Genomic DNA, 25,355 nt, shown 5'->3' with positions numbered 1-25,355 from the left:
GAAGACATGGTGTTTCCAAATGTTTTCATGTGGCTTCTAATACTGCTCTGGGGTTTTGTTCCTCATTTCTTTTCTTCGTAAGAGACAAAATGCAAGATGTTTGTAAGTCCATGAAGATGGCCTGGGATTTCCTATTTCTGTCTCTTGTATGTAGCTTTCTCCTATCTTTTCTCTTTTGTTCCCTCTTCCCTCCTGGGGCTCAACTGTTACCAGGACATCGTGGACAGATTCCACCACTCTGATCATTGCTAGCTACATCTCCCAGCAGCCTGCTACTTACCTTTCCTGAGTGGGTGGCCCATGGAATGCTTAGGTTGGCCTGTGGTCTTCTGACCACAACCATGCCGAGACTCTGAAAGTGAGGTAGGGAAGATGTTGCTGACTGTTTCCCCAAAACTGAAATCCCTGTGGGTACTCTGTAAAGTGCTATGGGGGTGACGAAGAGAGTGGGTTTCCCTTAGGGAGCACAGAGCCCTGTTGGGATATGGAAAGTTAAGCAAGGGTGATACCCCAAAGAAAGGGGTTGAAGGATCAAGGCGATTTAAAGAGGTACAAGTGATTTACTTTCTCACTTAGACACCCCTTGCCTTCATGGACTCATTATAATAAATAAAATCGAGGAGGGAGAAGGAACGAGAAGGAGAAATCTACCATGATCTTCCCCATGTGGTGTGTTCATCTCCCTCATAGCCCCAAACCCATCTCTGGGTTCCAATCTACCATCTCTGTAACTGCATCCCTTCCCCTGTGCTGTGGGTCAGCTGGGACTCTGCCCCCTCCCTGCCCCGGAGCCCACTGGGACAGCTCCAGGAGATCCTTTCTCACACCTGTCTTCTTTCCTCACTTCTCTGCTTTATCACTCAGTGACCCCCATCTCCAGCTTCCCGGGGCTTGCCCATGGGTCTGCCCCATCCTGGACCCCATCTGGCAGAGCAGCTCACGCATCGTACCCCGACTTGTATGTTTGGATTCCATCTCTCCTTTTGGTTCTGAGCCCTTGGCATTGTCCTCCAGCTTGGTCTATACCACCTACCCCCTCCAGCATCCCTAGATGTGGCACTGGCTCCCACTTGCTACCTTTATATTGATTTCTGGCCTCCAGCATGGTTTCTGGTCTGGCCAGAGTGCATTCGTCCTGGCACAGCCTTTTGTAGAGAAAGACAGTTCCTTCACTTTTATGTGACTTCCTCAAGTGAGAGGAACCAGATTAAAAGAACGGGGGCTCAAGGGCACCACAGAGGCCAACCCCCCCTCTCACATTTCTGCTAAAAAGCCTACAGGGAAACTACCGGAGACCTATGATCCGAGCCCTATTTGTTAAACAAAACACACTACATGGTGAGCAGTGAGTAAGACATGTATAAATGTTTAGAAAAGGAGCTAGAATATATATCCCAAACTGATAAAAGGACTTACTCTATGCTTTTTTCTAGACTTTTATTTATTTTTTATTTTTAAATGATTTTTATTTATTTACTTGATAGAAAGCACCAGCAAGAGAGGGAACACAAGCAGGAGGAGTGGGAAAGGGAGATACAGGCTTCCCACTGAGCTGGGAGCCCAATGTGGGGCTCGATCTCAGGACCCCGGGATCATGACCAGAGCCAAAGGCAGACGCTTAATGACTGAGCTGCCCAGGCTCCCCAGCTCTTTTTTCTAGTCTTTTAAAACAACAATGTACTAAAAGAAGGTGTTTTGCATGTATTCTTTTTTCTTTTTTTTTTTGAAATTTTATTTTATTTTATTTTTCAGTGTTCCAAAATTCATTGTTTATGCGCCACATCCAGTACATTATTTTTTCTTAAATGGAAAAATACAACCCAGCCTGCCAGTGGGCTGACAGTTCTTGGTGACCATAACCATCATGATGGGATCCGTAGCGAGTTGCACGCTGGGCTCTGTCAGTGAGGGGTGCTTCCTTGGGCTATCTGAGTCTGAGGATGAGAAGACTTCTGGGAAGAATTTAATACATAATGTGAGTTTGGCTTCCTGAGACACCTGAGGGAATAAAACAGATGTTGACTCAGTTAACTTGCCAGCAAGGCAAACCAAACATCACCACAGTGGGAATTGGATTAGCGTTCCTGTTTTATTTTTATTGTTTGGGTTAATTTCGTGTGAACTTCTTTTGTTCTTGTGGACTTGACTTATCAGGTGCTGGGCACATCACAGTGGCAGGACCCTGGAAATACGGTCTTCTGGATTTTCCCCAGAGCACGATGGATTCCTGGTTTCATAAACTGTATAAAATATGTGTAAACTTCCTTAATTACTGATACCTGACTCTGTTTTAAGTACTCAATTTCCACATCCTCTTGACATCTTTGCAGATATATTAGTAAATTTCATGCCTTATTGCTTAGTTAGTTGTCGTTATTTTAATAAATAGAAGGTTTTCTGGTGTCATTGGCCTTGATGTTTAGGACTACAAAAAGCCCTATACATTATTTGGGTTTATTGTTAAATACATTTGTAAGTGTTTTCCTTGGGTCCATAATTCTCTTTCAAACCTCATCATTCTTCCACTGACATAGTGGAATCCCATTGCCATGTTGGAAGTAGAGGGAGAAGTAACACTCCCTTTAAGAATCAACCTGGTTATTATGGGGCCAGTAGAGTTATTGTGTTTCTAGAAGACACTTTCTGACCCCTGGAATGTTCAGATGCTTGTGCTAATGAGCTGTGTTGTAATGGAGTACTCCCAGTCTTCAAACACCACCTTTACTGCCAGAACTACCTCAACTCCATCAAGAAACACATCTGACAGCTGGAGAGATTGAAACCTGTTGATACAAATTGACTTCCTTGGTGGGTGATACATTTGGGCATTTTCCATTCTTGCTGAAAAGAAGAGGACTCTTTCCTTATATGGCTGAGAAAAACCTAGCAAAATATTTCATTAATATCCAGAACTGAGTCATGTCTTCAAGTCATTTATAGAAGACCTCGACTTTGGCACGAAGGACAAGATGCAGTGACCAGCTAGCCAGAGAGAAAAAATCGCATGTTGCTTGAGTTGGTCATTATTCTCTCTAACTTCAGTTTTCTGGGTCTTCAGACTTTCAACACCCGTATTGCCTACCCCTGGGTGCCCAGAGCTCTTCAAGAGATGATTCTTTCCCTGTGGAGTATCTGTGCTTAAATTCCTCAGGACCCTGCAGCCATCTCCTGTCCCTAAGAACCCCACCGTGAGCTTCTTGTCCTGCGGAAAACCAGTTTTTGAGACAAGGGCTGTGGGTCAATAGTGACTCTCCCTCAGAGCTATTTTAATTTTACTAGGAGATTCCTGGTAAAAGTACCAGTGCCTTCATCTAACTAAATAAATCTCTGGTGTTGGGAATTTGAAGTATGTGGCATGACAAGTTGGGTAGATATTTTTGCCTGGGAGAGGGGTACTGCTCCTCCCCAAATGTAGGAACTGTACAGTTTTTTATAAACCATCCCAGTTAAGTCATTTCGTGTCCATTTCCTCATCTATAAATAGACATCAATGATGATTTTGTAGTGTTTCCTGCTCTACCATTTTCTGATTCTACGAAATGAGTGATTTCCGGGCGCCAGTGAGATAGAGGTCACCTACTTAACTTTCCTGGACACGTTTTCCCCACCAATTCTTAAAACTTGCGTTGAATATTTGTACAACCCTGTTCACAGCAGCATTATTTGGAATAGCCAAGAGGTGGAAGCACCCACCATGGGCAGAGAAATGGATACACAAAATGTGGTCCAAACATATAATGGACTGCTATTCAGTCTTAGAAAGGAGGAGCTTCTAACCCAGGCTGCAACATGGACGACCGTTGAGGACATTATGCTTGGTGAAATAAGCCAGTCATAAAGGACACTGCATGATTCCACTTATAAGAGGTCCCTAGAGTAGCCAAATTCAGAGAAACAGAAAGTAGAATGGTAGTTGTCAGGGGCTGAGGAGGAGGGGAGCAATGGGGAGTTATGTAATGGGTAGAGAATTTCAGTTTAGGAAGACAGAAAGTTCTGGAAGTTGATGGTGGTGATGGTTGCACAATGGAGTGAACTGTACACTTAAAAATGATTAAAGTGATACATTTTATGTTATGTATCGGACCACAATAAAAAATTTGCATGGCACTTAGAGGACACAGCGCTGGATAATGTATCCGTACTTGAACACGTGCATCATACCTCAATTTGTAGTCATTTTATTTTTACTCTATTGGATCGTACCTGCTAACAGGAGGTGAATGATGATACCACAGCTCCCTGGTTAGTTTGTAAACAACAACGACTCTAGCCATGGTTGATTTAAGAAAGGCATGGCTAGAAACACAGTCAGGACTCTAGCACATCTCTGTTTTGAAGCTCATTGAACAGGAAGGTGTAGCACAGTTTGCCAAGTATTATCACTCATCTAAATGGAACAAAGATGACAAAACACAGGAAATTTACAGGTAATGGGACACTAGCCTCAATTCTGTTTCTTGTGATTATGGAAAACAACCCCCCCCAAAGGCAAGTATATCTTATAACTGCAAAATGCTGACTTTCCATTTGGAATTTCTTCTCTTTTCTCCTCTCCTCTTCCTCCTGCCCCTCCACGTCCTCCTTGCCTTCCCCACTCTTCCTCCTCCTCCTCCTTCTCTCTCTCTCTCTCTGGTTTATACTGCATATAAAACATAAAGCCACTGATTAAAAGGAAATAACTAGGCTTAATTCCTTCTGCCTAAATAAGCCTTCTCCATGCGTCTGGGTTTTGAGTCTGGAGATCTCTTCTGAGCATTCACCACATTGATATTGAGACTGAATGTTGAACGTGGCATTAAGTCATGGACAGGTAAGGCTGTAAGGGAGATCATTTAGTCAAAATCAGTATGTAATTTAATTTTCCCTTTACTCCCCTCCCCCCTACCCAACCCCACCAAGTATCAGAGTAAAACACATTCTTAGTATGGTTTTTTTCTTTAAAAATTACAGTTTGGGTAAAATATGCATCAATGTCCTCCAGGTTCATCCATGTTGTAGCACATGTTAGAATGTCCTTCCTTTTTAAGGCTGAGTCCTATTCCATTGTATGCATTGACCATATTTCGTTTATCCACTCCTCTGTTCATGGATATTTGAGTTGTTTCTCATTAGAGATAATTTGGAAAAGTACAGAGACATATTCAAAGTAAATAAAATTCTGTCATAATCCCATTGCCAAGAGGCAGTCATTATTTTTTTTTTAAGATTTTATTTACCTTTTTGACAGACAGAGATCACAAGCAGGTAGAGAGGCAGCAGAGAGAGAGGGAAGCAGGCTCCCTGATGAGCAGAGACCCTGAGATCATGACCTGAGCCAAAGGCAGAGGCTTAACCCACTGAGCTAGCCAGGCACCCAAGGCAGTCATTATTAACATTCAGCACATTTCCTCTTAGTGGTGAACACTGACATTTATGATAAACTCTTCCCAGTTATAAGGGACAAATATCTTCACACAGGTCTCTCTGTCTGAATTCCTTTCTTTCTTTCTTTCTTTTTAAAGATTCTATTTATTTATTAGACAGAGAGATCACGTAGGCAGAGAGGCAGGCAGAGAAAGAGAGGAAGCAGGCTTCCCGCTGAGCAGAGAGCCCAATGAGGGGCTCGATCCCAGGACCCTGAGATCATGACCTGAGCCAAGGGCAGAGCTCAACCCACTGAACCACCCAGGTGCCCTCTGTCTGAATTTCTGATAATGTTTCTTAGAAAGGCATTCGCGGGGTCAGTGGGCGGACACATTTTTTTAAAGTGCTTGATGGATAATACCGAAACGCTTTCCAGAAGTAACTATAATTTAAACACGAGGAGACTGAGGAGCAGAAAGCCTTCCTTTGCATCTGTGGCTCTCTCTAGAGTGAAAAATATTCTTATTAAAAAAAAAAAACAAAGTTACACATTCAAATAAGTAATTTCTCACATGCCTACAATTGGTACCAAACAAATAAAATATCTAGATACTTGATTGATTACTTTACCCTATGATCTATGAGAGATTTGGTTCCATGAACATTTCTCTTTATCTAGGCATAAAATTACTGTTTTTATGTGCAGGTCTGGGTGGGATCTTGGATCAGAGACAAGGAAGGACTCTGGGATTTGTACTGAATTACATGAAGTGATGACAGGCAGAGGGGGGATGTGAGATCTGGGACATCACACGGGCTGGGTCTAACCTCACTTCCTGTTGCCTTGAGAGTGAAGTTGAAATGGAGTGTTTCCCACTTGGGTGATTGGTGTAAAGTGTGCTTTTCATGGGGAGAAGCCTGGACACCTGCCCTACCCTCCAGAACTCTCCATCTGATGTTACAAACAAGTCCCAAAACACTCCTGGTCCTGATGAGTCTTTGTCAACAATGGGCAATACTGGTCTGCCCAGACTAGCCAGTTTCTGTCCAGAGGCAACGTGGTTTTATTGATGGAGGACGTCATGTAGCACTGGGAGTCTAGCTCTACCTTTCATTGACTCCGTGACCTTGGGGAAGTTTCTGGCGTCTCTGAACTTTGGTTTCCATATTGGTTTCCTCAGTGAGAATCAATTCATAATGATTCTGTATTAAATATGACATTCTGAATAATGACTGTATTAAAGGGATTTGGAAACCAGTAAAGATCTGAATAAATAAATACCCGGTGTTATTATTAGTCCAGGGGTAAACTGTAGTGTTGCAAAGATGGCGGCGTTTGTCGACTTTGAAAGCAACTGGCTCCCTCAGAGTTTATTATTGTCATAACAGTCTTGTTTTAAGAAATGCAGCATTTCTTACTCATACTGTTGCTGGATGCATTTCATCTACATCTTTTCATTTACACAGTCCTGGTACATACGCTATCTCATTTAATCCCTTCAGCTTCCCCATGAACTAGCCACTGTCCCTTCTAATACAGAGGAACATGGTGTCCCATGAGGTTTCAGTGCTTTGTCCCTGGTCACACAAAGCAGCACAGGGGCTGAAGTGTATTTGTACCAACCCCTAAGATCAGAAGGGCCTCAGACGAGAAGATTCTGTGGGTATTTCCTTGCATGAACTTGGGCAAGCTATTGAACACAGAGGACCAGGCAGGCTGGAGTGCGAGGGGCACAAAACTTCTTTGCAGGTCTAGATTCTGAAGTTTTCTGACGTCACTTCCTCAGGCCATGTTGACCCTGCTGCTCTGGCTCTTGCCACTGTTTTTGGTGACCCCACCCCCTCGCTGCACTGGAAGGAACGTGAGGACAAGAACTGAGTCCATGCCTTCGTGGCCCCAAATAACACGTTTCTTTTCTGTTGTTAATTTTGAAGGCAAGATGGTCATTATTTATTAGTCACTCTGAGACGGAATATTTAGAGCTGTCATGGCCTGTTGGCAAACACATGTGACTGATATGTACATACTGTGGTGTTGGACCCCGTAAACAAGACTTTATTATTACCCTGAAATGCTCACCCTGCTGTATAAAAAAGTGACATTACTCTCTTACATCTTCCCCTCACTGTGGTTAATGCTACCTAGCAACTGTGTTAGCCACTTTCAGACTCTTCTCACAGGCAGGAAGAGAAAGGACTTCTTATGTACGCTCTTCGTGAATGGAAAATGGCAGACAGTTGGAGGAAAGGTAAATGGTGAAGGTTTTAGTGCTTTTTCCATTTTTAGACATGTGGCTCCCCGGTGGAGGTCTTTGCTGGGCCCGGGAGTGGGAGGAACCCAAATTTGGTGTGCTGGATCTGATTTCATGCAAACCTGTAATACTGGCTAACCTTGGTTTCAGTGTGAGATGTCCAGACAGCCTTGTGTGGACTGTGGCTGTGGCAAACCATCGGCTGAGATGAGCCAATCTCGAGTCTACTCAATACCAGCAATTGTCCCGCCGGGAACAGTGCTGTGCTCTGTGGGGATGGGTGATACGAGTCCAGGAAATTATAGGCTGCCCAGTTACCAGGCCCTCTAAAAAGATTATGGGGTGACTTACTGATCTTTAGGTGGGTCAGGGGTTTTGAGGGAAGGTTAGATTTAAAGCATGTAGTTAGAGTTAAGAAGATAGACAGAGCCTGGAATCTGAGAGAGAGAGAGAGAGAGAGAGAGCGAGCAAGAGAACACATGGAGAAGAATCCAGGCAAAAAGAGCCCTGGGCTCTGGTTCTGGTTCGGACACAGCCAGTGTCTGGGTGTGGGAGGCTCCGTGCAGCTGGTGCGGAGCCCCTCCGTTGCACAGTGCGAGAAACCGCAGACTAGCCACCACGTGCTTGCTGACATTTCTCCTGCTAATTGGAATCAGAGCCACGTGTTCCGATGTCCAGGCCAGGCCACCTCCTATTACTCAAAATCACTTGATTTTGGGGATTCTCTCTCAAATTTTCTCTACTCTTTTGGTGGCTTTCCTGGTGTGTCAGGCATTATTTCATATGGAATGAAAGAGGCACCACTGGGGCAACTGCAAAAAGAGCAAAAACCGGAGAGGGATTTCAGGAGATTTCAGTGTGAATTTTCTTAGAGGCTGACTTGTGTCCCCCAGCATTCGTATCCTGAAATCTTCACTCCCCAGCCCCTCAGAATACGACCTTGTTTAGAAAGAGGGTCCTGGTAGATGGGCTTGGCTCTGATGAGGTCATATTAGACTGGGGGTGGCCCTTAATTCAACATTATTGGTGTCCTTTAAGAAGAGAAGACAAACACAGACGTAGACACACAGATACACGAGAACGTCATGTGACAATGAAGGCAGAGATTGCTGGCAAACCACCAGAGGCTTGGAGAGAAGCCTGGGGCAGATTTTCCCTCCCAGTCCTCAGAAGGAAATAACCCGGCTGACACCTCAGTTTTGGACCTCTGGCCTCCAGAACTGTGAGGAAATAAATTTCTGTGGTTGAAGCTCACTGGAGCACTTTGTTATGGCAGCTGTAGCTAACTGATACATATCTTCCTCTTCGAGTCCTCTCAGATGACCCCTTGCTGGTGTCTACCACTAGCCTTTGCCAGTTTTGTTTTCTCAACACATTGTGTTGAACACATTGTGTTCTCTTAACACAACTTAATATTCTCTAAAGCAATTTTTTTTTTTTTTAGTACTGTAAAGAGTGTGGTAACAGGGAAAAAAGTTAAGGAAAAAGTAAGTACCCCATTTAATTTTAAGACTTTTAGTTAGGTGGGGCTTTTGTTGTTGTTGTTGCTGGATTGCTGCTTTTTGTATGTTTTTGAACGCAAAATGAACAAACACTTTCTAAAATAATTTGACAGTTTTTCTCAAGGACTTGATAGGCATTCTACTGTTTAGGCTACTAGCTTGGGAGCATTTATCCCTCACTCCAGTCCCAGAGTTTGTGCTGTTTGTGAGATTTGTGTCAAATGATACCTAGCAGAGAATGTGCTGTTTTTCCTTGGCCTAAATCTTGCCCACACTTCCTAACAATGTCAGAAGGGTGACCTGAGCACCAGAATCCTTTGTTCTGTGGCATGGTTACTAAAAAGTCCCCCTTCTTGTTGTGGGTCCCTTTGAAGTCTGCTCTCCTACTTTGTCCTTGGTCACTCAGAAGCTGTGTCACAGAGAGAGTTGAGCTGTCCCCTCAGCAGCCATGTCCTCAAAGGGGTGGACCAGCATGTGACCATCACACATAAGGGCTATCCATACCTTTGTAGAGCCTGAAATTTAATTTTGTCTCCTCACCCAGAACTGTTCTGATTGCTTTGTGAGAATGAAACTCTTAGAGGAGTGATGGGTAAGCCTGCCTGTCAAGAGGGGTGTATCTTTCTGGTAATCAGGGTCTCTATGCTCCTAGTTCTGCTTTGTGAGGGTGGAGTCAGACCAGAGGGAGCTGGTGTCTTGGACATAGCCTGCTGACCACTTTGCCCCACAGAGACCCTGAGTCCTCATATGCTCACACCTCCCAGCATCTGTGACTAGGGTTTTTTGGATAGGCTCATGTACATTTGATTAGGTAAATTTTTTCTTTGGATTAATAACACAGTTAAGTTCTATCAATTGTTGTTTTTTTGGGTCAAAATCAGTCCAGTATCGGCAAATTCGTGTAGTTCAATCTAATAGGTTTTTCAACTTTTAAATTTAGTTATAGACAATCAAGAAGTTGCGAAAATAGAGGTCTCCTATATTTATTGTCCAGCTTCTCCTGGGGCTGGCATCTTATATCACAGTGTTCACTGTTAAAATGAGGAAATTGATATTGGCAGCATACTGCTGACTAGTTTATAGGCCATACTTGAATTTTACCAATGTAATAGCTTTTGGGGGCTATTCCTAGTTATTTCCATGGTTACAAATTTAGCAAGCTCTTAGGATCTATTTATTTTATAGATATAGGGCTTTCATTTTATTTTGAAGTTTTTGTAATTATCATATTCTTAAGATAGAAATTCAGGCAAGAAAATTATGGATAGTTGTGCAGGGTATGAAAGCCTCTCTCACACAGAAGTACTTACTGTTAGAAGTTTGACATGATTCTTTCTTTACGTTCTTTATGTTGAATATGTATGCAGGGGCACCTGAGAGGCTCAGCTGGTTAAACATCTGCCTTCAGGTTGGGTCATGATCCCGGGGTCTTGGGATCAAGCCCCACATTGGGCTCCTTGCCCAATGGAGAGTCTGCTTTTCCTTCTGCCTCTGCCCCTCTTATCTGCTTGTGCTCTCTCTTTCTCTCCAACAAATAAATAAAGTATTAAAAAAAGAAAAGAAAAAAATGAATATGTATCCATATACATATACTAAATTTATATACAACCATAATATGTAACTTCTTTAGAAAATCACATTTTATAAACCATTTTTTTCTCATTAATATGTTATAAACATCACTCAGTGGCCATAACACATTTTCATTTATTATCATCTCATTTTTAAAAATATTTTATTTTTTAAGACTTTATTTACTTATTTGACAGAGAGAGAGATCACAAGTAGGCACAGAGGCAGGCAGAGAGAGAGAGGGGGAAGCAGGTCCCCCACCGAGCAGGGCTCTATCCCAGGACCCTGAGATCATGACCCGAGCTGTAGGCAGAGGCCAAACCCACTGAGCCACCCAGGCGCCCCTATTATAATCTCACAGAGTGAAAGCTAATTTCTCTGCCCTGTTTGGTGATTCTCCCCACCCTTAGCTACCTCCTTCAGTCCCTGCTACTCCCCCCTTCAATCCCTGCTACTCCCCCCTTCTACTCTCTACTTCTACATCTCTGTAGATGACATTGTCTCTCCTGAATATCCTGCCTCCTTGTCATTCCTTTTTCCCAAAATGATTCTATCTTTCTTCACCAGGATCTAAATATCCAGTGTAACATCACATCCTCTTGAGCTGGCTGGCTCCTCTGTGCTCTCCCTGTGTCCCCTCCCTGTCATGGCAAGTCATAGGGACTGATCAGTCTGCTGTCCCTCTTCACCTGCCACACTAACCACTTGGCATTTCTTATTTTCCAGATCTGTGTTTCTCCTAATATTGTTACTTTGGGCACATTTATATAATCTTTATGGACTTCTGCTTTCTCATGTATAAAAGGAGAAGGCTGGGGAGCATCTACAAGGCTATGGTCTAGGCAGGGGTGGGAAAACCTTCTCTGTAAAAGGCTTGGAAGTAAATATTCTAGACTTTGGGGGCCATACAGTTTCTGTCACAACCACTTAACTCTGCCATCGAGCACGAAAGGGGCCATAGACAGACAACATGTAAATAAATAGGTGTGGTTATGGTTCAGTAACACTTTTATTTATGGACACTGAAATTTGAAGTCCATATTGTTTTTTCATGTCACAGATTATATTATTATTATTATATTTTTAGCAATTTAAAAATATAAAAAGCCTAGATGCACAGGTAGTACAAAAATAAAAATGGCAGGCTGGCTTTGGCCCATGGGTCTAGTGGAAAGAGACTGAACTCTGGGGTCAGACAGATAAGAGCTGGAGCTCCTTTTGTCACTGGCTGGCTGTGTGAACTGGTCAGGTTCTACAACCCTCTTCAACTTCAGATCTAGCAGAGTTGTGAAAATTAGAGATAACATATGTAAAGTTTCCAACATGCAAAGGGCACTCAATATGTGTTAGTCTGTTTGTCTTTCCCTTAAGGATCTTTCCAAGACTGGAATTCACTAACCCAGAGAGCAAAGTTCAGTTCTGTCATGAAGACTTTCGGGCCAACTTCAGCATTGTCTTTGCCCGAATTGCAAATGTACATAGGTGTGCATAGGGTTTTTATGCTCACAGAGGGTTCCATGCCTCTCCATGACAACAGGGAGACTGTTACCACTCACCATGTCTATCTATGAGAGGTCCTGAATTTTAGGTGGTACACAGAATGTCTCTATTTAGTAACTCCTTAGCCATTCAGAAATTTGTAGACCATTTTATATATTCTGTAAAAGACATTTCAATGACTCAAAAATCCTGTGATCTCCAAATGCCCGCCACGAAAGTCCAGGGGTTGCAGCCCTGGATGAGACATTTTTCTAGACTTCCGGGCTCACTCACATCCCTGTCCAGCCAGGTCCCATGCTTGGACATTTCAACTTGTTCTAGAATTCAAAGTGATTTACATGGATTCTTTCATTTGACACCTAGGACCAGTTTTATTAGTATCTCTTTATACAAGGATCTGGGCTCAGAGAGGTTGAGGTGATGGATAACAACACAGATGGTGGCAGGGGAACTGGGATGTACACCCCCAGACTCCAGGTCTGGTGCTCTGTCTGCTGCACAGACGACTTCCAACACTGCTTCTAAATTTTAAATTTGGGGATGCCTGGGTGGCTCAGTCAGTGAAACGTCTGCCTTAGGCTCAGGTCATGACTGCAAGGTCCTGGCATTGAGTTCCATATTGAGCGGAGGTGGGGGGGGTCCCCACTCAGCAGGGAGTCTTCTTCTCCCTCTGACCCTCCCCTCTCTTTCCCTCTATCTCTCTCTCAAATAAATAAATAAAATCTTTAAAAAAATAAATCTTATATTGGGTCCACTTGGCTCCTTCATCATGTACTTGTTGAAACCACAGTCTGCACTGTTTCCAGTTCTGTGAGTGATCCTGACCAACTTTTTGCAATGCAATTCATCAATTGGGCTTCAATAAATTTTGATTCCTTTGCTCAGACAATTCAGAAACTGTCGCTCGTGGCTATCCTTAGTCGGCCTGCTGTTAACATTTGCCAAATGCTTCCGTGAGCCCAGGGATGATGCCAAAAATGCTATGGAGGATGCAGATGGCTGTGTCTGACATGAGATTTTCTTTTTTTTTAAAGATTTATTTATTTATTTGACAGACAGAGATCACAAATAGAGAGGCAGGCAGAGGGAGATGGAAGCAGGCGCCCTGCTGAGCAGGGAGCCCGACCCTGGGATCATGACCTGAGCCGAAGGCAGAGGCTTAACCCACTGAGCCACCCATGCACCCCTGAGAGGAGATTCTCAACACGGGAGCACTTTTTTTTTTTCTTTTGCTTTAAGTTTCCTTTAGTTAATATACAGTGTAATGAGTTTCAGGTGTACAATACAGGGATTCAACACTTCCGCAGAACACCTGGCGCTCATCACAATAGTACAGTCCCTCACCCAGTTTGAGGGTAGTTTTAAGAGCAGGGAGCCCCCGGGAGTGCGAGGGTGGCTCACTCGGTCAAGTGTCTGACTTTGATTTCCGCTCAGGTCATGATCTCATTGGGCATGAGATTGAGCCCTGAGTCAGGCTCTACACTCAGCAGGGAGTCTGCTTGAGATTCTCTCTCTCTCCCTCTGCAACTCTTGCCTCTCCAAAATAAATAAATATATCTTTAAAAAAAAGAAAAAAGAAAAAAAAAAAAGCAGAAGCCTCTGACATTAACCCGACTCAGGCCTAGATCTCAAGGCCAGCTCTAGTCAGGTGTCAGGTTATCTAACTGCCACAGGTCTTGTCTCCTCGTCTGCCAAGTGGAGAAATGAGTACTTACCTCATAATGATGTGAGAATGCAGGTGCCTGGCCTGCCAACAGGGCAGAGAAATCATACCTCGAATCAATAATAAAACAATTAATATAAAAGCCAGCTTCCACTGGGGTAAAAGGGCTCCTGGTCTCAGAGTCTTAACACTTAGTCTTCACGTATCTATGTGCTGTGTCCTGGTGGGTGAGCTGTGGCTCAGTGCCCTGCTGTCTTTCCCTGGGACTCAGGCTGACTTCGAGAAGCTTCTATCTGGAACACCGGGGCAGAAGAAAAAGAGAGCTTGGCAAAACCCAAACTGGCTCTTTGAGCTGGACCTGACCTACATTACTTGTCACCTCCTGTTGGCCAAATCAGGTCGCCTGGCCAAGCCCGACATGATTAGGAAGAGAAACTCTTATTCTCCGCTAGACAGGGGCAGGGAGAATTTCTGAACTCTATTACAGTTGACCACAATACATATGCAAAATAACCTTTGGAAGCACCAGAAAGTGTGGTACGGAAAAGACATGTAGATGTTGAATAAACATGAACACGGGGTGCGCTTTCAGGCTTAATTGCTTCTAGCATAAACGATTCTTTCAGAATTTTCTGAGAAAGGCTTGTCATTGTCACTCTCTTGTCAGGTTTATATAAAACCCAAGATTACTGTACATACACTCCCAACAGCTGTCAAATACACAGAGTTCTATGAAAGCCGAGGCTCTGCTTATCTTCTTGAAGGCTTTTAGAGGCAAACACTGATCAAAGCAAATAGCTCCTTTTTGTCAGCCACTCTAGGCTTTTAAAATGAATTTTGAGAAATTAATGGCTATGCATGGAGCCTCATTAATTGAAACACACACACACACACACACACACACGCAACACACTATTGTCAACCCTTTGGCTCCTGTATCAGTCAGGGCCCTTTAATTGTAAACAACAAAATCCATTCAGCGGGTCGGGGAGTCTAGTCATGGCAATTAGATAGCTCAGAGGATTCCAAGAAGAGTTTTGCACTGAAAAAAGATGGCTGAATTGCCTTGATTATGTTGCTGGATGGTTCCAGTAGGAAATTGACTGCTGCCAACATGCGGTTTGAGGTGCGGTTCCTAGAACCCCCGCCAAGTTGCCAGTAAAGGCTAGATGTTTCCCTTCTCTGTGCTCTGCCCCCTTGCCTCAGTGAATACCGGGTGACTTCCTCCGCTTTCTTAATTCTAATTTTTTTTAAACCTTATTTTCCAAATCAAAATCTCATGCCTACACCATCTTCACCAAGTGATCGAATTTTGGATCCCAATAGTGAAAAGGTTTGTTATAACATGGGATACCTTATGACATACACCATGTCATCTATGAGATAATTCTTTTATTGGGATGCACATACTGTCTAGGTGTCTTTATTTCTGAGATGATAGCAGCTACCAGTAGTTATTACCTAGATCAATTCACTGGGGATGGAAAATGGTGATTTTTCTCGTTTTACTGTTTCTCTAAAAATATTTGGTTGGAATAATTTAATCAAGATATACTCTTCCCCTTATCTACTTCTGAGCTACCCTTATTGTTCACATCAGAAAGGCACAGAAAGACAAGATAACTGTTTGATATTTTCCTTTCCCTTTATTTAGTAGTTTTCAAGACCGTAAACTTATTCTTGTTACTCTATCATTCTCTAAAGGTGACCCATTAGTTATAAAATGTATATATTATCATGATTTCCTGGATCAAAACATGTTTGATTAAAACATGAGTGTTGTTTCAGTCATTTGCAGATACCATTTTCAAAGCTCAAATTGTTCTGTCTTTCTCTAGTGGAAGTCTCTTTGGTTTGGTCCCTGAGTCCTTTGACATGAGCCTTGTGGTCTTTAATAATTTCCTCAATGGCTGGCATGTCAGGCTCATTTGTGTATTTTGTGCCTCAGACCAGAATCTGTCATGTCTCCAAGAAGCCTTGGCTTCTTTTCGTGTGAAATGGCATTTCAAGACAACAATCTGGCCACTAATGGTGTTTGTTGCTACTGTGTCAGCTACTGTTTCTAGGTCTTGTCAGTGGATAGAACTAGGATATATATAAATATTTATGTAATATTATATGTGTTTTTAAGATAAATGAGAAAAAGTACTTCATGAGTTTATAACTGGTACTTTCAATTCAAATTTCTGACTAGGCTGGCTAGCTTTCTTTCTTTAAGACTTTATTTATTTGACAGAGAGAGAGATCACAAGTAGGCAGAGGGGAAGAAGGCGGCGGTGGGTGGGGGCAGGCTCCCCACTGAGCAGAGAGTTGGCTGGATGTGGGGCTCAGTCCCAGGACCCTGAGATCATGACCTGAGCCGAAGGCAGAGGCTTACCCCAGTGAGCCATCCAGGTGCCCCCCTCTCTCTCTCTCTCTTTTTTTTTTTTGAAGATTTATTTATTTGACAGAGAGAGAGAGAGAGATCCCAAGTAGGCAGAGTGCTGAGCAGAGGGAGAGGGAGAAGTAGATTCACCACTGAGCAGAGAGTGGATGTGAAGCTCCATCCCAGGACCCTGGGATCATGATGTGAGCCAAAGACAGAAGCCCAACTTACTGAGCCACGCAGGTGCCCCTGACTAGGCTTTTCTTAAACTTAACCTTTTGTTTGTTAAATCTGTAGGTCCTTTCTTTCCTACTGATGATCTTAATCCTTAAATACAATGGATTAAATAATCAGAATATCTTATAATTACCTGTCTCTTTTATCTCACATAAAGTCTCAGACTGACATTACTACTACTACCACCACAAATGGAATTACTGGGAACAAGGGCAATTACTTTCTCAGATGTGCTCATTGCCCCATTTAAATAGTTGTGCTGTGCTATCCACTTGACCCAAGCATCTAGTCATCGAATAGTCTACTCTCTTCCCTTTAGTAAGAATTCCCATTGAATAGTCTACTCTCTTCCCTTAGTTTTAGTTCTACCAATATCAGTATGTCAGATGCCCTTCACCAATCCTTAGGCCAATGTCTCTGTCTTTTGATTGTCTGAAACTTGTTCTCTAACAGATTCTTCGGAAAGGGCTATGGATGGCAATGATATTCTCCGATTTCTGGCATGTTGACAGTTTGTGGCCTCTCTACCTAAAAGTCAGTTTTAAATACTTTAATTATTATATTATTAATACATGATTTTATTTTCTTCTGGCATAATTTCTTGCTGTCAAAAAGTCTGACGAGAAGTTAATTTCCTTATCATAAAGATCAACACGGTTCATCTTCAGTAACTTTTTCTAGCGTTTATTTTGGTGTTGGTCATTCTAGGATGGTGTTTTTATTTTTTATTTTATTCTTATTTTTACTTTTTAAAAATATTTTATTTATTTATTTGACAGAGAGAGAGATCACAAGTAGGCAGAGAGGCAGGCAGAGAGAGAGAGGAGGAAGCAGGCTCCCTGCTGAGCAGAGAGTCTGATGCGGGCCTCCATCCGAGGACCCTGAGATCATGACCTGAGCCGAAGGCAGAGGCTTTAACACACTGAGCCAATCAGGTGCCCCCTGGGTTGGTGTTTTTAGCTACTCTGTGTGCTTTTTCAGTATGCTGTTTAGACGACTTTTTCCTCTTTCTTGAATAGTTTTTGAAATAAAGTTCTTAGTGTTTGTCCTGTTCCCTTGCTCTGGTTTTCTCCTTATCTTGTGTTGGATCTACTTTGCCTATTGTCCATATTTGTTAAGTACTTTCATATACTCTTTATTTTTCTTCATTCCTTTTTAATTAATTAATTTTTAGAGAGAGAGAGAGAGACAGTGGAGGGAGGAGTGGAAGGAGCAGGAGAGGGAATCCTCAAGCAAACTCCCTGCTGAATGCAGAGCCTGATGCAGGGCTCAATCTCAGGACCGTGAAATCATGACCTGAGCCAAATCAAGAGTCAGACACTCAACTGACTGAGCCACCTGGATGCCCCTTTTCTTTTTTATTTTAAAATTTCCTTTTAAAACATTTTCTATTTCTCTTAAGGCATTAGTTATTGTATTTATTAATTTTAATTTTCTCTTTATTTCCAAATTTTGAAATGATGTTTTCCTCTCTATATAGTTTTTCCAGAGTTCTGGTATTTCATTTCTGAGTTTTTCTTAGTTTTGATGTATGTTGTTCTTTTATGGCTTGTATCCTTTAAAAATTTATTTTATTTTATTTTATTAAATAGAAGGTTAGAAGTTTTACACATGCCCTCTGGTGGGTGTTCATTCTTTATATAGGCTTTTTTCAGGTTCTTTATCTCTTTTTTCTTTTAATAACTTCATGTCAGATTTAATCTTGATATTTTTATGTTGTCGATTTGAAAAATCAATTCTCCTGAACTTTTAGAAGGAGGCATGGTTGACAGTGTTGCTTCTAATTTTTATCTTCTGTTGTTTTCATGTAATGTTCCTGCCTCTCACTTTTAACTGGACTGTCTCTTTCCTTTTTCTCTATCCACCTCAATTTTGATTCATTTTCCAGAAGCTTCTCCTCAGTGGGGAGGCCTGTCTGAAAGGGAGCCCCACCTTAATGGCTTCAGGAATTCACAGGAGCTTGCCTTCTCCAGACCCATTAGTCCTTACCAAAAGCCTCTTGTACTCACTCACTATTGGATGGGGCAAAACCCTTCTGGTTTCAGCTGCTGCTCTCAAGTTGTCCCACCGCGCTCTCCTTTGCATATGTGTTGGGTATTGGGGAATTTTCCAACTCTCAAGTCCAGCAGACACCCTTTTGCTTCAGTCTGCTTCCTACTGCACAGGTGTTGAGACCACACAGGCAGTTGATGATCTTGTATTTGTCACCGAGGTTTATTTAAACGTTGTCCATGACAATTTAGTTTTGCTGTCTCATCCCTTTGTCTTTTTATATGAGAATTCAGTGGGATTAAAGAACTAGGCCCCTGCCTCCTTCTTTCTAGAATTTCCTCTACACATACTCTTTTTTGAGACTTTTCCTAACACAGTTGAAAAAAACAATCGCATGCAGCTGTACATGATTGGTTGGGGTTAAGTCACACGTTGCAGAAGAGGCTGGGAAAGTAGTTTCTGACTTCCAGCTGGGGACATCAAACTTGTAAGATTGCAAATGCCCTAACACAGGAAGGATGTTGAAAATGCATGAACTATATTCATCACGGATCTCCATGCTAAAGCCTGGCTTTTACACAGATAAGCCAGGTTGATGCCTTTGCAATGTCATTTCAAGGGCTTCAAAGGTCTCAACAGCCTGAAATATTTATCATAATGACTTGCCAGAATTGAGGGGCATTAGAGTTACTTTTGGGATAAAGATATTGCTTATTAAAGACTCCAAATTTCATTTTAACCATAAAATTCTGACACGCTGGAGTTTTAGTTTGATTTATCTGATCAGAGAACTGGACAACTGGTGGTTTTATCTCACAAACCAGTCATTTGAATGACTGATTTTTCTGGATTTGCTTAATCATCATGAACTGGCAGTGTGTGTGCGTAGAGCTTTTGAATCAAGAGCTCAGCAGAAGCACCCCAAATTTACTGTTGAGCCATTTGGATATGTTTATAGAGTGAGAAGAATACTCGTTGCTACCTTCCTTAGTGTGATATGCATTATGCTGTCGAGCACCATTTTTTGTGGTATTACTACAGTTCAATTGGTTTTGACCCTTTTCTGGCATATCCCAACTTGTTTACCTTCCTTCATGGCTGCAACAGAGGATGCATGTTTTGGAGGAAGCTCTTACAGCTTGTAAACCAAGGCATTCGGGGAAAAAACAAAACAAAACAAGTCAGCTTTAAAATCTTTAAATGTCTGCCCTTTAATTAAATAATACAGTTCCTTAGCAAAATATTGGCAAACTGAATTCAACAATACATTAAAGGATCATACACCATGATCAAGTGAGGTTTATTCCAGGGACTCAGGGATGATTCAATATTTGCAAATCAGTCAATGTGATACATCACATAAACAAAATGGAGGACAAAAATCTATGATCATCTCAATAGATTCAGAAAAAGCATTTTACAAAATTCAACACCAATTTTTTTTTCAACACCAATTTTTTAAAAAGATCTATTTACTTTAGAGAGAGAGAGAGAGTGGGAAGAATAGCAGAGGAAGAGAGAGAGAATCTCAAGCATATTCCATGTCCAGTGTAGAGCCCAATGTGGGATTTGATATTATGACCCTGAGATCATGACTTGAGCCAAAATCAAGAGCCAGACACTCAATTGACTGAGCCACCCAGGTGCCTGTCTCCATCAATTTATGATAAAACTCTTAATAAAGCAGGTATAGAGGGAACGTACCTCAAAATAATAAAGACCATATATGATAAGCCCACAGCTAACATTATACTCAATGAAAGCTTTCCTTCTAAGATCAGGCGCAAGACAAGGATGCCCACTCTTATCACTTTTATTCATAGTATTGGAAGTCTTAGCCAAAGCAACTAGACAAGAAAAAGAAATAAAAGTCATCCAAATGAGAAAGGAAGGAATAAAACTATCACTATTTGCAAATGTCATTATATTATATACAAAAAAATCCTAAATATTCCATAAAAAACTGTTGAAACGAATAAATTCAGTGAAGTTACAGGATACAAAATCAATAAACCAAATCTCTTGCATTTCTACAGAGTAGAAATGAACTATCAGGAAGAGAAATTAAGAAAACAATCCCATTTACAATTGCATCAGAAGGAATAACATATGTAGGAAAAATTTAACCAAGAGGGTAAAAGGTTTGTATATTAAAAACTATAAGACATTATTGAAAGAAACTGAAGAAGACACAAATACATGGAAAGATATTCCATGGTCATGGTTGGAAGAATTAATATTGTTAAAATGTTCCATACTACCCGAAGCAATATATACAGATTCAGTGAAATCTCTATAAAAATTCCAATGGCATTTCTTCAAAGAAATAGAAGAAGAAATTCCCAAATATGTATAGAACCATAAAAGATTCTGAATAGCCAAAGCAATCTTGAAAAAGAAGGACAAAACTGGAGCTATCATGCTTTCTGATTTCTAACTACATTGCAAAACTGTAGCATTTAAACAGTGTGATATTGGCATAGAAACAGACACACAGATCAATGGAATAGAACGGAGAGCCCAGAACTAAGCCCACACATATATGGCCAATTAACTTACAACAAAGAAGCCCAAAGAAGGCCAGTTAATTCATAGCTATGGGGAAAAGACAGTCTCTTTAATAGTGTTGGGAAAATTGGGACAGCTGCATGCAAAAGAATGCATAGTGGGTTAGTATCTAATCCACTCTCTTACACCACCCACACAAAATTAACTGAAAATTGTTAAAGGTTTGAAAGCAAGGCCCAAATCCATATAATTCCTAGAAGAAAACATAGGCAATTAAACTCCTTGACACAGTTCTCGGCAATGATTTTTTGGATCTGACACCAAAAGTAAAAGCAACAAACGCAGAAGTACACAGGTGGGACTGTATCAGACTGGAAGCCTTCTGCACAGTAAAGAAAACCATTGGCAAAATGAAAAGGCAACATACTGAATGAGAGAAAATATTTGTGCCTCGTATATCTCATAAAGGGCAAATAGCCAAAATAAATAAATAAATAAATAAAAGAACTCATGCAACCCCCTGACAAAAAGTCAATCTGATTAAAAGGTGGCTGGAAGATCTAAATAAACATTTTCCCAAAGAAGAATACAGACAGCCAGTAGGCTATGAAAAGATGCTCCGCATCACGAATTATGAGGGAAATGCAAATCAACCACAGTGAGATATCGCCACACATCTCTCAGAATGGCTAGAATCAGAAAGTCTAGAATAATCACAAATGCTGGAGGGGGTATGGAATAAAGGGAACCCTTGTGCACCGTTGGTGGGAAGGTAAATTGGGACAGACACTATGAAAAACAGTATGGAGCTTCCTCAAAAAATTAAAAATAGAACTACCGTATGATCCAAAAATTCCACCTTTGGGTATTTATCCAAAGAAAAGGAAAATGCTGACTCCAAAAGGTATACGCTCCCCCCATGTTCACTGCAGCCTTACTTAGAGTAGCCAAGATATGCAAACAGCCTAAGTATCCATTTGTTTAAAGATTTATTTATTTACTTTAGCGAGTAGGAGAGGTGCAGAAGGAGTGAGATAGTCTCAAGCAAACTCCCCGCTGAGCATGGAGCCTGATGCAGGGCTCCATCTCATAACTCTGAGATCATGACCTAAGCTGAAATCAAGAGTCAGACTGAGCCACCCAGGCGCCCCCCCCCACCCCAGCCTAAGTGTCCACTGATTAATGAATCGATAAAACAATTTGTGGCATATCTATATGTAATGAAATGTTATTCAGCCATAAAACAAAGCTGGAATCTTGTGACAACATTTGTGACAACATGGATAGACCTTAAGGGCATTATGCTGAGTGAAATAACTCACACAGAAAAAGACAAATACCATATATCTCTCTTTTATGTGGAATCTAGAAAAAAATATGTCTGTAGAAACTAAGCTCATAGATAACAGAGAACAGATGAGTGGTTGCCAGAGGCACAAGATTGGGGTGGGAGAAATGGGTGAACTGGTTTTGTTTTGTCTTAGGTTTAGTTTAAATTGAATAATAAAAAAGATCCATATACGGCTCAACCCTGCAATTCTGGTCCTGGGTATGGACTCTAAAGGAATTCTTACAGGTTACACCAGAAGACAACATCATTCTTTATAATTACTATCAGTAGGAAAGGGATGAGTCGATTGTGGGGTACTCATAATGAAAGACCGAAGAGCGGTTAAAAATGAATTAATGAAAGTTATGTATAACAGCATGGATAAAATTTAGCAACATCATTGTGAGTGAAGAAAGCAACCTGCAGAAGAATGTATATGGTAGGATAGATTTAAAGCCCACAAAGTATGTATGTATGAGACATTGTTAAATGGATACAGTTGGGAGAGTCATGGGGGTAGATTCCATGGGGAATGAACTAAAGCACTCTAAAGAACTCTAAAGCACTAACTTTAGAGTAATGGTTACTCAGAGGTAGGAAAGGAAATGGGATTAGGAAAAGAAACACAGAGGGAGGAGTTTGGACTTATTTCTTAAGCCACAGTGGTGAGTACCATTGAAACAGGAAGCTGGAAGGCAGAAGCTTAAAGAGGTGGAGAGAATCTGTGTTCAGGAAGGGAAGAAGGTGCAAGCCAGTTAGCATATCATGGGTCGCACTCCATCAAGAGGATTATACAAAAATACGACTTATTGACACGAAGAACTGTTAGGAACATACCAAGTAAGAATTAAAAGTAGAAAACAGAATTATTATTTTATTTTTTTTAATAAATCTTTTTTTAAAGGAATTTATTTATTCATGAGAGAGAGAGAGAGAGAGAGAGAAAGAGGCAGAAGAAGATGGAGAAGCAGACTCTCTGCTGAGCAGGGCACCTGATACGGGGGTCAATTTCAGGATCCTGGGATCATGACCTGAGCTGAAGGCAGACACCTAACTGACTGAGCCACCCAGGCGCCCCTATAAACTTCTTATACAATAAATTCTTGAAGCTTTTTAAAGAAAACTCACTCCTTCAGAAAAACCTCCCTTAACCACTGCTGTTCCCTTGCTGTACCACTATGGGGATCTGAAAGCCTGGAATGTGACATGATTTTAGGTGGCTTAATGCTGATTGAAAGTGTCTTGTTTCCACAAGAATATGTTTATTTTAACATATATTACAAAAATAAATTAGCTTCAACAAATGGTGCTGAAGCAACTGAACATCCACATACAAAAAAGAAAGAAAAAGAAAGAAAGAAAGATAAATGAATGTAGACACAGACTTCATCTTATACCCTTTCCCCAAAATGAACTCTAAAAGGATCACAGACTAAATGTGAAACAGGAAAGTATATAACTCCTGGAAGTTCCCAGGAGAAAAATATATTAGCGCATCAAACTCAGGATTCAATTAATACTCAAATTTAGAAAACTGGGATTCCTGCCGGGCAGGGGAAGACCATCTTTTCAATCAATAGGGTTGGGTCTGCAAGATATCTACACAGAAAAAATGTAATTTACATCCCTGCTTTGCCATACAAAAAAATCCCAAGTGTTAAAGACAAAACAATAAAACTTCTAGATGATAAACATAAACAAACCTAAAAAAAGAACATCGTTCTTTTTCATTCTCCAGCTGCAACGGCCCGGGTCGCACGGGAGTTAAATCAGCAGAAGGGGACAATTCGCGGTGGACGACACCTGACTGCTCTTCTCGGTAAACGGGCTCCTCATTTCTGTCCCAGCCAAGGGTTCCTGGTAGAATATGTTATTTATAGCATGACATACAAGGACCTGGCAATACAGTGTGGGCGATGAAACATGGTAAAAGGAGGTGTCTCCTCGGGGAGGGAAGCTTCCTTGAACATTGCCTTGTTTCCTGTTTTTGCAGCTATATTTGCAAAGAGTGTCTGAAGCGTATCATTTAATGAGGGCCTCGTCTGAAAACTTTTTTTTCCCCAGACCAGCCAGGACTACCACTGGCTACTTTCTAAGGAGCCGTTGGGTAACAGCCCGAGGAAGCCTGCTGACTAGAGACCACTGTTGCGTCTGAGGGTAAATGGAACCGAGCAAGGGTGTGAAAAATCCTACTAGGGCAAATGACCAAAATACATAAAAGAACTGAACTCTGACTGGGTCAGGTGTGTCTCACACACATAGTTGACGTGGAATCCCCCAAGCACGTAGCTCAGTGAGTGCTATTATCTTTGCTGTAGAGAGGGGGTTTTTAAAGTTCAGAGAGATTAAACTGTCCAGGTTCATGGGTGTGTAGTCTGTGCAGTTGCTTGGATTTATGAAATGTCTGTGTCTCTTCTTATTGGGCCCATGGCTGCCCTCAACTCCCCTAGTGCTCACCAAGCTCCGGGCAGCTCTGCTGTGTTTCCTGGATCCGGAGGAGGAGTGAGTACAGGTGGAGGAAGGCAGTGGAAGGAGCTTTGCTCCTGGGGCTGGCTTTACCCCCTCTCCTTTCTTTCTGTCTGTTCTTCCCTTCCTCCCCCATTCTGCTAGCCTTCATGGTACAAGTGTCCTTCTCAGTTCCAAATGCTTCAGCAAGTTGTTTTCTTTTTTTAAAAAGATTTTGTTTATGTATTTGTCAGAGAGAGAGAGAGAGCGAGTGACCACACAAGCTGGGGGAGACAAGGCAGAGGGAGAAGCAGGCTCCCCACTGAGCAGGGTTCCTGATGCAGGACTCGATCCCAGGACCCTGGGATCATGACCTGAGCAGAAGGCAGATGCTTAACCCACTGAGCCACCCAGGTGCCCCCAGACTGACTTTGATGAGGCCAGACTCACCCCACTCCCATCAACATTTTGAGTTCCGGCTGGACTAGGTGGCATTTTGGGGATGGATGTCCAGCTTCTCTGTCTGGTCCGTGACTGCCTTCCGATGGTTATTCTGGACACCAGCCAGACAGGGGCAGCTAGAGTCCGGCAGGCACTTCAAGCCCTCCTCACTCACACGGAGTACCTTTCTGTCCACAGTCATGAT

The sequence above is a fragment of the Neovison vison genome, chromosome 1 (assembly GCF_020171115.1).
Source record: "Neovison vison isolate M4711 chromosome 1, ASM_NN_V1, whole genome shotgun sequence".
Taxonomy (NCBI): domain Eukaryota; kingdom Metazoa; phylum Chordata; class Mammalia; order Carnivora; family Mustelidae; genus Neogale; species Neogale vison.
The sequence above is the reverse complement of the archived record's forward strand: the minus strand, read 5'-3'. Positions refer to the sequence as shown.